Here is a 13,379-nt window from a genome sequence, read left to right on the forward strand (position 1 = left end):
CAGCAAGGCGAGGGGAACATTGGGAGTCGGCAGCCAGTGCACTGCAGGTTCACACTAACACTGTCAGAAGACGAGATCTTGGTTATATTTATCATTTGACGATACTGGTCCCCACTATTTTTAGAGTGGTGTTGCAGCTGCAATTCTCTGAGGAGTGAGGTGAGTCAGCTGTGGGGACTGATCTTTACTGAACTTCACCCAAAATTGATGAAGTCAAGGCATCTCTTCCCTGACTGGAATGGCCCGTGGTGGTCAGGCTGGTGAGCTGTGAGCAGTGGATCCTGCTGACATCCCCACAGGCGGGTGGCAGTGCCCAGGAGCCCCACGGCTGCTGGGTGTTTCAGCTGTCCCCTCGGGTCCGGCATCCACGGTGGGCTCTGGCACAGGCTGGCACCACTAGTTCCCAGCCCAGCAGTATGGGTGGATAGCAGACCCGGCCTGCGGGGCACCAGCACCACCTGGGGACTGGGGAACACCAGGGTGACCCCACTCGGGACATGAGGCAAGGGGGGTCTCACCAGGGGGAGGCCATACCCACGGGGCCAGGGAGGGCCGTCTCTGGGGCTGGCACACGTCACACGTGTGGGACTGGGCAAAGGGTGACTCTGGGGCTGGGACATGCTGTGCCCGTGGGTGTGTGCGCGGGTGGGACACGCCATGGAGCCGGGGGCACCTGTGGGGTGGGATGCGTTAGGGACGAGACGGCTGCCCGTGGTGTGGGACACGCCGTGCCCATGGGGCCATGCCGTGCCCGTGGGGTGGGAACCACTGTTCTCGTGAGGCCGTGGCCGTGGGTGGGACATGTCATGCCCGTGGGTGGAACATGCCGTGCCCATGGGGTCGTGCCCGTGGGTGGGACATGCTGTGGCCCTGGGTGGGACATGCTGTGGCCGTGGGGCCGTGCCCGTGGGTGGGACATGCCGCGGCCCTGGGTGGGACATGCCGTGGCTCTGGGTGGGACATGCCGTGCCCGTGGGGCCGTGCCCGTGGGGCCGTGTCCGTGGGGCCGTGCCCGTGGGGCCGTACCCGTGGGCCGGACATGCCGTGCCGTGTCCGTGGGGACGTGGGTGGGCCATGCCGTGCCCGTGGGGCCGTGCCCGTGGGCGGGACCTGCCGTCCCAGCCCCGCCGCGGGCCGGAGGTCCCCCGTCAGCCCACAGGGCCAGGGGCGGCAGACCCGCCCCGCGCCAACGCAGGCCCTGCCCAGGCCGCCGCCAACGGCCAATGAGACGCCACCCCGCCTGGGCCCGCCCCTTCCCCGCTGTCATCACACTCCCGCACGTGGAGGGGGCGGGTCATGGGCGGGGTCTGGGCGCCGTGCTTCACCGTCCATTGGCCGCGCGGCCCCGCGGCTCGCCCCGCCCCGCGCCCTGCCCTGCCCAGAACACCAATCAGCGCGCGGGAGGCGGGCGCGGGGGGCGTGTCCCCAGAGACACCCGGAAGGAGCGGAGGAGCCGCGCACAGTCGGGGCCGCGGCGGCAGCGGCGGAGGGGGCGCTGGTGGGTCCGGCGGGGCCGCGACGGGCAGGGCCGGGGGGCGCGGGGCACGACTGGGTCTGCGGCGGGGACGGCCCACCCTTTCGGCGTGCGAGGGGGTTCGTGCACCCCATCTCCGCCGCCATCCCCCGGTTCCAGAAGGTTCGGGAGGGCCGTTGGGACCGGGGGCCCAGACAGCAGGGGCGAGCGGGAGCTGGGGGAGGCGCGACCAGGAGGGGCCGTGATCGGGTAGTATGGGAGAGGCCGTAAACGGAATGGGGGACTATGAGCGGGAGGAAACCGTGACCAAGATGGGGGTTTCTTAGCTGGGGACATCATGACCGGGATGGGGGTCTGTGAGTTTGAGGCACTGTGACCGAGGTGGGGAGCTGTAGCCGGGGCACTTGGGCCGGCAAGGGGCCTGGCACCGGCGGAGGTTGGGGCAGGAGGTGCCGGGGCGGGGGGGGGGGGGCGGTGTGGGGAAGAGGCGGTGTGACCGCAGAGAGACTTTGGGGCGGGGGTAGGGGGGGCTCCCGGGGGAACAGAGGCTTCAGGAGGGCCGTGTCTGGCAGAGGCAGGTGTGGGGGCAGGCGGGAGGGACCGAAACGGGGTGCAAGCTTTGCTGCGGGGTGTCCCCGATCCTGGCTCCCAATTCCCCGGCAGCTTAGGGAGGCTGCGCTGCCCCTGGTCTCCCCCACCAGGGCCACGTCCTCTGCGCTGTGACATGGGCAGGGACAGCCTGTCTGCAGCTCTGCCCGCACGGTGGGGCCTCCTCCTCCTCTTCTTTTTCTTCCTCCCGCGGGCATCAGCTCCAGCCCAGCTGGGACGCGGTGGGCTGTCCCCGGAAGGGCCCACGGCGGTGGGGCCGGTACCCCGGGGGCGGGGGGGGGCGCGCCTCGGGCGGCACCTGCCCCGGGGGTCCCTTGCCAGGCCCCGGCGCGGGGCTGCGGGGTGGGCGCCGGGGCGGATGTGAACCCCGGCATCCGCCGCCCTCTGGTGACAGCCAGCCGCGGGCGGAAGGGCCCGTCGGGGGCAGTCACCCACCCGAAATCAGCAGCTGCCGACTTAGCCAGGTTTTCAAGCGTTTTGCGGGTTTTTATACAGAAATCGCGCAGGCGGTGTGCGCTCGGCAGCCCCGGTGTAGTGTTTGGAAAGGTGGCCTGTTAGGGAAGTCAGAGGGAATGGCTGCGTGGTGGGTGCTGGGGAGGTGGGCTTGCTCACAACCCACCCGCGAATCCATCACTACGAGGGGCACATGCCTCCGGGGTTTCCACACTCCTTTTATTATTTTTCTTTGAAAGAAGGAGTGTGGAATTTGCAGCTGCTGTGGAAAATATATGGTAGAGGAATGTTGTGCTCTAAATTTAAATTTTAAAAGTAATTTCCACTCATTGCCTTTTTAAAAACATCAGACAAGCAGAGATCTGCTTACAGACCTGCCCTCTCCCTGCATCGTGTCATCAGCAAAGAGGGGAAGCTGGGAAATTGTGGAGAGTGTAGCAGGCTTGAACCCTGACACAAAGCAGTGTCTTGGCAAGCTTGGTAGCACGAGGAGGTGAACAAGGTCCGGCAGGTGACACAGAAGAAAACTCCCAATGTGATAGATAGTGCTGGAGTTACTTTTGGCAGGGCTGGGCTTTAGGTTGAGGACGGGGAGAATGAAGTCATCCTGTAAAGCCTGGTCACCGCCTTGTTTCCCAGCAGCAATTCCCGTGGTTTGGGTCTCGGCGTGAGTGAGTGGCGGGGCGCTGATGGGGGCTCTGCACGTCCCAGCATGCAGTCCCTGTGCTAGGGCAGGGCACTGGGGGGAGGAGGCAGGGCGGAGGGGTTCGGACGGGGCTGCTTCCGAGGGACACTGCTGCCACAGTGTTTGTTGCCAGGGAGCCAATGCTTGCCCTCGCCTGACCTCCAGCCCCTGCTCCCATAGCATTTAACCATAACACTGGATTGCTGCTGACTCCAGTGGGGCCTGGACATGTCCCTTCCCATGGAGCCTGGCGTGGTCAGGACAGCAGAGCCCTGCTGTAACCACAGCTGTACAGCTGTTGCCCTTGGTGAGCTGGGCTTGTGGACCAAGGTCCAGCCACAATTGGAGTAGTGCTGGGGCTGTTTTAGCTGTGCCACTCGCCTGCCTTGTTTCTGTTCCCCTTGTGAGAGGTTTCTTACCCACTGAAAGTTTGAAAGCTGGTGGGGTCACTCTGTACTGTGGGAACTCTGCTGTTCAGAGGCTGAGCTTGCTGAGGCGCTCTCTTGCTTCCCTGCTTTTGCAGCAAGTTGTGCAGAATAGCTCTTCATGCTCTATTTTTCATGTTTGCCCTCTCCAGAAGTGGCCTTTAGGGAGTTATAGATAATTTAAATTTTACTGGTATGGCTGCTTTTTCACTCCAAATCGTATGAAGGCCACAGCCCCTACACCCCCCTCGGCTGGTGCTGAGCTTTCTCAACCTCTCTGCCCTCAGCTCTCTTCTCTCTCTGAGCACACAGAGCAGGAGGAGGAAGTTCCCTCCCTATGTTCAAGGGACCTGTGAGGGCAGAGGAGCACATCTTTGCCCCTGGTCTGCCTCCTTGTTGTCTGCCACAGGCTGCTTGCCCTGGCACATTTCTGCATGAGTGTGCTGAGTACCAGAGGCCAGAGATACCCAAACTTTGCTCTTTGAGTCTGAGGGTGATTGAAGGAGATAATTATTGATCTGAGTCTTCAAAGTCAAAGACTCTTGGCTCTTCCCAAGTCCTTTACATGTTCTTACTGCTCTGGGCCTGCCCATGTTTGTCCTCTGCTAGATCTGGTTGGCACCATCATGTGCTGTGTGGAAATGCACCATGCCTGGGGGCCAGGACACTTCCTGATGCAGAATAAGAAAACCTGTTGTTGGTGGGTATGTGACCACAGACGAGAAAGGAGAAAGTGAAGCCATATGGTTAGAAAAGTGGTGTCCTCAGCACGCTGTCAATGGAGCTGTAATCAAATTATCAGAGGCTTTGGTAGCTGGAGGAATTAATGAGTCGGGTTTGAAACAGGACAGATGTGAAGGGCAGCATGGGAGAAATCCTGAAAGGGGATATTTGTATGCTGGCAGATGGTTTGTTGCAGGTTACTTAGTGAGATTGTTGCAGGTTACTTTGTGAGAGTCTTCTCTGAGAGGCTTTTGCCTGATGTCTCTCCACATCGCATAATTCCCAGGGACCACCTTCTTCCAGGGAACTGTGTGGGTCTCTGTGTCCTGGTATTGCCATGTTGCCATGTTTCTGATCCCTCCTTCTGTCTGCAGAGCCTGGCATTTCTGCTCCATGGAGCCGATTTTCTGACCAGCTCAGTTCTTTGTTATTTCATGTAGAATTGCTCGTGATCAAGCGAGCCAGGTGAATATAACCTCCAGAGAACTTGGTCTCACAAACTTTGAGGCCTGCTTTAGAAATTATTTTCTTTGACAATGAAGTGTCTCTGTTCATCCTCCCTTTGGTTTTGCCCCTCTCTTTCACAGTCTCCCCTGCTTGGCCAGTGGACACCCAGCTGCCAATTAACATGTTTTCCCCCTGTTTCCGTCTGCATCTTCAGCTGGTTGTGAATCCTGAATGAAGAGCAGCTGGGCTCACATGCTCTGCATTTCAGAGAGCCTTTTCAGGACTGGCCAGTGCAGTTGCAGTCATACTTGCCTGTGGCCTGGACAACCCCCCAGCCAAGCAGCATGATGATAGAACAATACTTGTATGGGAAACCTTCAAAGGAGTCCTGTGTGCTGCAAAATGGGAAGTTAGTGATTCAGCTGGAAGTGCTTTTTAAAAACAAATCCATGTCCTGGGCCAGGGGTGATGTCAATGCTGAGATTCTTGTTGTTAGATGTGAACAAAGATGCAAAGCCCTTTATGCAAGAGCTGAGGTGGTAATCCAGATCTCCTGGCCTCAGTCCATTTGGGGTAATTGCATTCTTCCTGGGTAGTGTTTTCAACCCAAACCTGTCAGATACATTGCCATTGCTTCCTGTGCTGATGCAGTATGTGGGTGGCAGTACTTCAGCTATGTCCAAAGCAATTCTTGTCACTGCTCAGGCTTAGCGCCTTTTGAGCCTTCTTTTGAAAGACAGTGTGCTAGAGGAGGGACTTGGTGGAGGGTGTTCTATATATGTATATTTACATCTACACATGCTGCTTTTACTGGGGTTTGTTCTGCTTATAAGCTCTCCAAATTAATAGCCCTTGTGCCTAGCTGGTACCATTTCCAGGTGGGGCCTTCTCCTGGGATGCCAGTGAAGGTGTCATTAAGCACAAACTTTCTGGGTGCCCTCATGACAGTTTTAAGGGCTGAAGCCCCAATAGGGTGGTGTGGCTATGCCTTCCTGCCCCACGGTGGGGAGGCTGTGTTTCTGGGGCACTGGCAGCCTGTCTGTCCGCAGTGCTCTGCTCCCCAACCCAGCAGCTCTGGTCACAGCTGGGCTGTGCTCTGGTGCTGCTGCAGGGTGGTTGCCTGTGGGGATGGTCAAGCAGGGGAGCAGGGACTGCCTCACAGGCAGCTTTTGCCCATCATGCCTGCGGCCAGGGGAAGGTCAGACCTGATCCTGGGGAGCCTGATACCATCCTGGTTTTCAGGACCTGCTCTGCACAAGGACCTAGCCCACACAAAGTGTGATCTCCAGTGGTCTGCAATTAAAGCACTGGGAGCCTGGGGAGGAGACTTAAACAACATCTTTGTGACGGTGTTGGCAGGCTTCTCGGAGATTTCTATTAAGCAATTGTCGTTTTCTCCCTTCCCTGTAGCCTGGGAAACGCTGCAGTGTTGGATTTGTCTTGGTCTGTTTGGGTTGTTGGGAGGGGTGTCTCTCCAGCAGTGGAGTTTGTCCCTCCGTGCCCTGGCTCTGTGTCTCCATGGGGTGGCTTAGCAGGTGGCCTGTGGGGACCACAGCCAGCGCCTGTTCTTGCAGACAAACCATATGCCAGTGCACCCACTCGAGTACAGCAGAGCCTGTGTGGTGGAGAAACCTACAGCTGTGTGGGTGGACAAGAACAAAGCCAAAGGCACAGAAAGGCCTTTATTTCCCACTGAAATCTGGGCAGGGATATCGTGGATGTGACCTTAGCAGCTCTCTCTGGAGGGCCAACTGTGCACCCACCTGGAGTCGTGCAGGGAACTGGGGGGGGGTAGCTGGAAGCCAGGAGGGACTCAGAGCTGCAGCTGGAGTGACAGCCTCAGCACTGATAAAAGATGTGGTGAGATCTTTGAGCTGGTGGAGTGTTTGGGGTCTCTCACTTCTGTGCACAGGCCACTAACTCACTTGGCTTGGATGAGCAGTTACTGCTCACCCAGTGTTCCAACTGAACCTGTGCGTGTGGACTTGTCTTTCCAGGTGACCCAAGACAGCCAGAACAAGCAACTTCAAGACCAGACTGCGAGGGCTGACAGCTGAGAGCTGCCTTCTCTGTCTGCTTCAGCCCTACACCGAGGTTAGCAACATTCAAACATCACTGATTTCCCTTGCCTCATCAGGGCTGTGTGAAGAAACAGAGAACTCTGTGCTCTTCTCCCCTTGGATCACAGGGATAGCTCTGTAAAGTAGAGGTCACCCAGGTGAGGTTCTCCCACAGCCAAGGTTTTTTTGGGTGCTCCTGCATCCCACCTGGCTGTCAGCATGGCAAAGGGAACCTGGATGTGTGGAACCAGTGCTTCTAAGACTGTTGAATCCTGCACACAGTTGCTGTGAGCTCAAGGGTGATGTGTTCTTGGGAACTTGCAGTCTGTGCTGTTTGCCACACTCATCCTTCTGCATGCCAGCAGGATTGAATTGGGAGCATTTCCCAGCTGCAGGCCCTGCTGTCCTTCACCTGAATCCACCTGAGACTTTACCCAGAGCTTGTGGCAGATGTAATCACGTTCTCTGTTAGCAGCATTTGGTTTTTTCCTGCATTTTCCCAGGATTTTGTAGCTTGGCTTTGATGTGTGAGGCTCAGAGGAAGTATTTCAGGAGGACCAGCAGCTTTTGTATTGCCACTGGCAAGAAATATTACCTGGTCCAAGGCAACCAGCCTGGAGCAGCCTGAGATGGCTGTGGGCTTCCTGCCCTGTCCATGGATGCTTGTGTGCCTGCCTAGAATCCAGCAGTGCTTGCCCCACCTGCATGGTGTGCTCTCACCTGAAAGGGAGCCCTCATCAGGACTGTGCCTGTGGCAGGGCAAGATGAACCCTTCTCTCTGCCCAGAGCTCAGGTGTGATTATATGGGGAAGACATATTTTAGGATGCATAGCTGCCCAGGCTCTGCAGCTCTTCCTCTGAAGTGTCTGCCAGGGAAGCTGGGAGCAATCCAGAGGCAGCTGGAAACTGGGCTTCAGGCCATCTCATCCTTCAGCCTGATGCTGAAGTGGTACCCACAGAGGGTGAGGCAGGGATAGATTTACCTGTGAAGGTGAAAGGAAGGAAAGAAGAAGTCCTTTGCTCATGCCAGTGCCCTGTGCTGCAGATTACCAATCACACAATGCAGTGAGAGCAGAGTGGCCCCTTTATCCAGCTGGACTGTGGCATTTACTAATATCTGTTCCATGGTGGGATTTTATATCTCTCTTAGTGATGAGAGACATGGCAAAGACCAGAGAAAAGGTTTTCTCTCAGTTTTGCTGGAGCTGCTTGTAGATTCCAGTCAACTAAGTTCACAGCATCCTCTCAGGCCTCCCCTGCCTTTTGGCAAAGGCCATTTCAACACAGAATCATAGAAAGGCTTGGTTTGGAAGGGACCATAAAGATCACATCCCCACCCTCCTGCCGTGGGCCAGGGGAGCCACACACAAGAGCAGGTTGCTCAGGGCCCCATCCAACCTGTCCTTGAACTCTGCCAGAAATGGGACATCCACAGCTTCTCTGAGCCACCTCTGCCAGTGCCTCGCACCCCTCTGGCATAGTATTGGATTCAGTTTTCTCCCACCCCTCCTTGATAGCCAATTAGCTTAATATCTTAATGGACAGCATATCTCCCATTTATGTGTAAAACAGCAGCTTTTCCTGTTGCTTGGCCACAGCATGAAGCTGTTCTCTGATTCATATATCAGCTTACCCAGGTGATATCAGTGAGTTTCTATTTGGGCTGAATTAGCAATTTTGGTTCTATTTAGTGCAGCTGGTGGTAGTCTGGAAACTTACACAACTTGCAGACCCATGGACAGAATTGCAGTGCCTCTCTTGGGAATGGGATGGAACCCTGTGCTGAGAAACCTAACTGCTGGGCAAAGTGGAGTTTATATCTTCAACAGAAAGTAGTCAGCCTTACATCCTTCAGCCTTCTCTTGGTGTGTAGGCTGCCCTTGCCCCAGAGTCTGACCAACTGATGTAGCACTAGATCACCTTTCCACTGAAAACCACAAGAAAATGCTGAAATGCTGCTTCCTTCTTCAGAACTGGAGCTCTGGGTTCCTTGTGGATATTGGCGCTGGAGTTATGCAAGGAATCCCCTATTTCCCCTACCGTCTCTGTTGCAAATAGGTCGGGCATTCAAAGATCCTGTTCATGGGAGTGTTGGGACAGCTGGATCCTTGTTCAGTTCTTGCTGCTCCCAAGAATGGAGCAGAGGATCATCTGCTGAGGCTATTTTAGGTTTCTGAACATTGCTGGTGTCCCTCTGAGCTCCTATTTGTGTGCAATCCTACGGCTTCCTGCTAAGATCTGTGTGAGAATCCTGTATCCTCATGTGTGAAGATTTTGCTAGTACACAATGTCCCAGGGATTTGGAAGAACTTTGAATTCCTCACTTACCTCAACATCTAACCCATATCAGCTCTATCTGTGACTCCTTTTTCTAACCTTTAGCTCTGAACATCCCTTGGACCTTGCTTTGCAGATGCCCACGTGTTGCCTGGTGGGAAGCAGACTGTAGCTTCCCAATGTTTTCCTGCCAGAAATGTGCATCCTTCTTTTTGCAGCAGTTGATTCCTGTTGTCTCAGATGGGAACATGCATTGCTGAAAACAGTCTTCCACACAACCTCTAGGTGTGGAAATACTCCAAAGCCCACATCTGAGTGAGATGAGATCCTGGCTCTGGCCATCTCTGCATGGTTGGATGGCTGCTTGCCATCTGCCACCACCATCCTCCAGCGTGGCACAGGGTGGGGCCTCCCGCCCTCTCCCTTCTTGGTACACCCAAGACTTTTGGCTTCCCTGCACTTTTCAGTTTCTACCTGCTCAGGTAATTTTTCAGCAGTGCTGAGCATTACTGAGTTTCATGTTGAGGCAAGATGTGGCCCTGCAGTTTTGGCCCATCTTTATTTTTAGCTGTGTAAGGCATGGTTGATGGTATCAGAAGGAAGTTGCACGGCCTCCGGAGCTCCATGACTCATCCTGGATCAGGACCGAGGCTTTGCTAGCTTCTGCTATAACCCTCAAGTGATGTAACTGGTTGTGGGAAAGGGCAGAACAAAGAGAGAAGCAGAGCTTTTAGAAGTTTGGGAGTTTTTTTTGCTTGTCTGCTAAGTTGTTGAATTTACTTGGTGAAAGATATTGACAGATATCACTCCTGAGTGGGGTTCAAGAGGGTCCTTTGTCTTTGTCTTGTGCCTGTGTGAGAGAGGTGAAAGGGAGAAGAGCTCTGCTTACCATCCAGGCTGGGTAACTGTTTAGTGGCACATAGCAATGGTAGGGGAGAGTTTTTAAGGTAAGAAACAAAGCAGGATCCTGTCTCTGATTCAAGCCACAGTGAGGTTTGGTGCAGCAGTACAGACCTCCCTGAAGTGGAAACTGTCTGGAACTGGAGAGCAGAGGCTTGGGAGATACCTGCCATGATGCAGCAAGAAGAGTCTGAGACCCCCATTCCCATCAGATCTGGTGCTACTGCAATGTAGAAAGAGCTCCTGGGGCTTTCTGACCTGCAGGCAGCTGTGTTGGGCTGGACTGAAGAGGGGCTGCATGTCACCCCCATGGAGCAGGCCCTGTGGGACAGATGAGGATGTTGAAGCACCCCTGCTTGCCACAGCACGAAGGAGATGCAGTTAAAAAGGCCTCTATTGCCCAGATATGTCAGTGTGGCTCTCCTGTGCCTTGCCTTGAGGATAGACAAGGTGGGGTGCAATGCACCTGGGTCTGGAGTAGGGCCCTGCCCCTGAGGTGGGCAGGGATGAGGGCTTGTGGGAGTGGGTTTCCACATCTACCCCTTTCCTTCCTTGGTGAAGGTGCTGCCTTTTAGGAGTATGTGGAGGCTTTTGGGTGTTTCATGTGTGGGTCAGCAGGGAGAGGACAAGCAAGGGGGAACAGAGACAGGGGAGCATGCTGGAGGGTGTTGCTATGGCAACTTGCCACTGGCAGTGCCACTGACAAGGCAGAAAAGTAATCAGGCAAATGTGGAAGGTGCCACAGCCCTCAGTGCAGCCCAGTCCCAGCTGTGCCCTGGGCTTGTCACCCCTGGACTCCTGCCTGACAATCTGGCATCTGGAGCTGTTCTCCTCTGGCAGTAGCCTCAGGGTGAGTGGTCAGGGGTGTTTTGTCCATCTTCTCCCCTCTTTCACCCCTCACTGAGGTGTGGGCAGGCAGCTCCCACTTACAGACCTGTTTGTTTTGAAGCCCTGAGCTGCAGAGCAGGCCCAGCCAGGAACAAACCAGTCTCTTGATCCCTCTCACTGTACCATGGAAGAAAGAGAGTCATTCTGCTGCCCTTGCTTATCCCCAGTTAATCAACATAAGTGGCTCCAGCCATGACTGCACTTTCCCAGGATGCCTGGCCCTGTGCTGTGCTGTTCTGTCCACCTTGCACAGCCAGTTTGCCTTGCTCCAGGCTATCCATACTCAGGGAGAGCAGACACTCTTGTGACCCCTCTGATACGGTCTGAGGCTGTCCTCTGGGGCAGGCAAAAGAGAAGTTAAACATTTTTGAAGCTGCCTTTGGGTAGACCCCTTACCAGATACTGGTAAGAGAGCTGGCTCTTGTTGGTGAAGGGGCAATCATGCACTCACTAGCAGAGGGAATGGATCAGGATGCCATTTCCAGCCTGGCCATAATGTGACTGTGACTGAGGCCTGACCTGTCATCCATGATATGCCTAAAGGCCTGGATGTAAGCCAGGGAAAAGGACCTGCTGGCGGCAAGCACAGCTTGCTCGTGTCAACATGGATGGCTGTGAGAGCTGTAAACCTCTCTCATTACACCTCTCAAAGGTCACTGGCAGCAAGCTACAGCACCCTGCCCACAGCTCTGCACCCAGCCCAGAGTGAGAAGGAAACAATGCCCTTGGAGATGTATGGAGGCTGGTTGTGTGGGCTTGCCATGGGGTGGCACATGCTGCTCTGGTGCCTGTGGCCAGAGTCTGTCTGGGACTAGGGTGTTCAAAAATGGATGGGAAAGGATGCCTGTGAGCTACCCAAATAACTCTATACTCACAAATGTCACAATCCTTGCCTGAGCTGTGACCCCTCCTTTCCGGGGTACAAGGCCTCATGTACTGCCCTGAAAACCGTTTCACCCTTTCCAGTATGCCCTAGTGTCCTTCTGTGATGTAGGGTTTCTGTAAGATCTGTATGGACTGCCCACTTCTCTCCAGTTCTGCATTTCAGTCATCTTAAAACTCCCGAATAGTCTAGACTTGTTTGCACAATGTTCCCTGGACTCCAGACCCTAGTGTTCCCAAGGGAGAGCAAACAAGGAGGTGGAACCTGGGACACAGAGGCTCTGGGAAAGCCTCCTGCGGTGGACAGCAGTCTCCTTCCTCCCTCTCACTGCCAACAGGTTCCTTCTGCTTTCAGAGGAGAGCAGCTTGCTCTGCACTGGGGGCTGGAGCTTCCTTCCCATGCAGGAGTCTGGGACACTGGTACCTGACACTGAAGGCAGTTTTGGGTCAGCAGCACAAGCGCTGCTTTTCATATACGTGACCTTCAGCACTTGGTGTGAGTTGGTGTTTCATTGTATTATGGGTGCATGTGGTGGCAGAGCATGGTAAAAGTCCATTGAGCCACCCTGCCGTTCCCTCTGACCCCACTTTCACAGCCAGTGGTTTTTCCTCTTTCCTCTGGACCAAGGCCCTAGGATGTGCTATGGAATATCATGGAGTGATGCAGAGCCCAGCAGATGGGGCTCTGGGTCATATGTGTGTGTTGGGGTGGGAATTGCCATTTTCTAGGCCAGAGGATGTTTTCTCTTTTATCATTTGTAAACACCTTGCCTGCCAAGATTGCTGCCCAAGGGTCAATCTCTTGGGCGCTGTGACCCCATGAGTTACAACCATGTCATCACTGAAGTGCTGCCCCCCTTTTTCTGTCTTACCTGTTCATGCTACACAGTTTTAAGCACAAAATACCAAAAAAGCCCAAAGGTAGTGGGGTCATATACTCTGCTGCCAGTTTGGAGAGGAGTTAAGATGGGCAGTGCTGGAATAAACATTTAGGGAGAGGCAGCCAAGACAGATTTCCTCCTGGCTGAGCCGTGGTGTTGAAGCTGGGAAAGTACTGTGTGGGTTACATGCTGCTTTGCTTTGCCTCTGCCATTACCTGAGGCAAGTCCAGGACATGCATGCCTACTTGTAATCAGGTGGGGACACCATCCTGAGCAGTGTCACTCTGAAAAATTGGACAGTGCCTTGTGGGACATCAGGACCAACCTGCATCCTGCTGCTGTGGGAAGAGTGGTGGGGATTTCAGCAGAGAGGTGATAGATCAGTGAGACCAAATGGAAACTTCGACTCTGTGGGTGTTTCTACCTACATTCCCTAAATTGTGAGAAGGTAGCTGAGTCCAGCTGTGCTATACAGATTGTCTGGAAGATGCATGAAGAATGGCTTGCAAGAGCCAACCCTTAGCTCCATTCAGGCCGGGAGAAAATGCCTGGATGCCAGGGTTTGCTTATTGCCAGTCAGCGCTGCTGGAGCTGTCAGGCCGGCACTGCCACTCAGCCCTTTCTATACCAGCGTTTGCATTGCTGATGAGATTAGCATAGCTGGGCCAGCAGTGG

General features: G+C 55.0%; 1 protein-coding gene across 2 annotated transcripts in view; it reads left to right on the forward strand.

Annotated features, from left to right (window-relative positions):
- Nucleotides 1-1,405: 1,405 nt before the first annotated feature.
- ATOSB (atos homolog B) overlaps nucleotides 1,406-13,379 on the forward strand; it is a 38,887-nt gene continuing 26,913 nt past the window's right edge. Inside the window, exons 1-2 of one of the 2 annotated variants that reach the window (XM_071425670.1) lie at nucleotides 1,438-1,498; nucleotides 6,814-6,910. The gene's annotated coding sequence lies outside the window, so the exon portion shown is untranslated. Of the gene's footprint in view, nucleotides 1,499-6,813; nucleotides 6,911-13,379 lie in introns of both variants that reach the window. The other variant, XM_071425668.1, reaches the window with a different exon arrangement.

This window comes from Agelaius tricolor, unplaced genomic scaffold (assembly GCF_023055355.1).
Source record: "Agelaius tricolor isolate 1412-34295 unplaced genomic scaffold, bAgeTri1.0.p SCAF_4, whole genome shotgun sequence".
Classification (NCBI taxonomy): Eukaryota; Metazoa; Chordata; class Aves; order Passeriformes; family Icteridae; genus Agelaius; species Agelaius tricolor.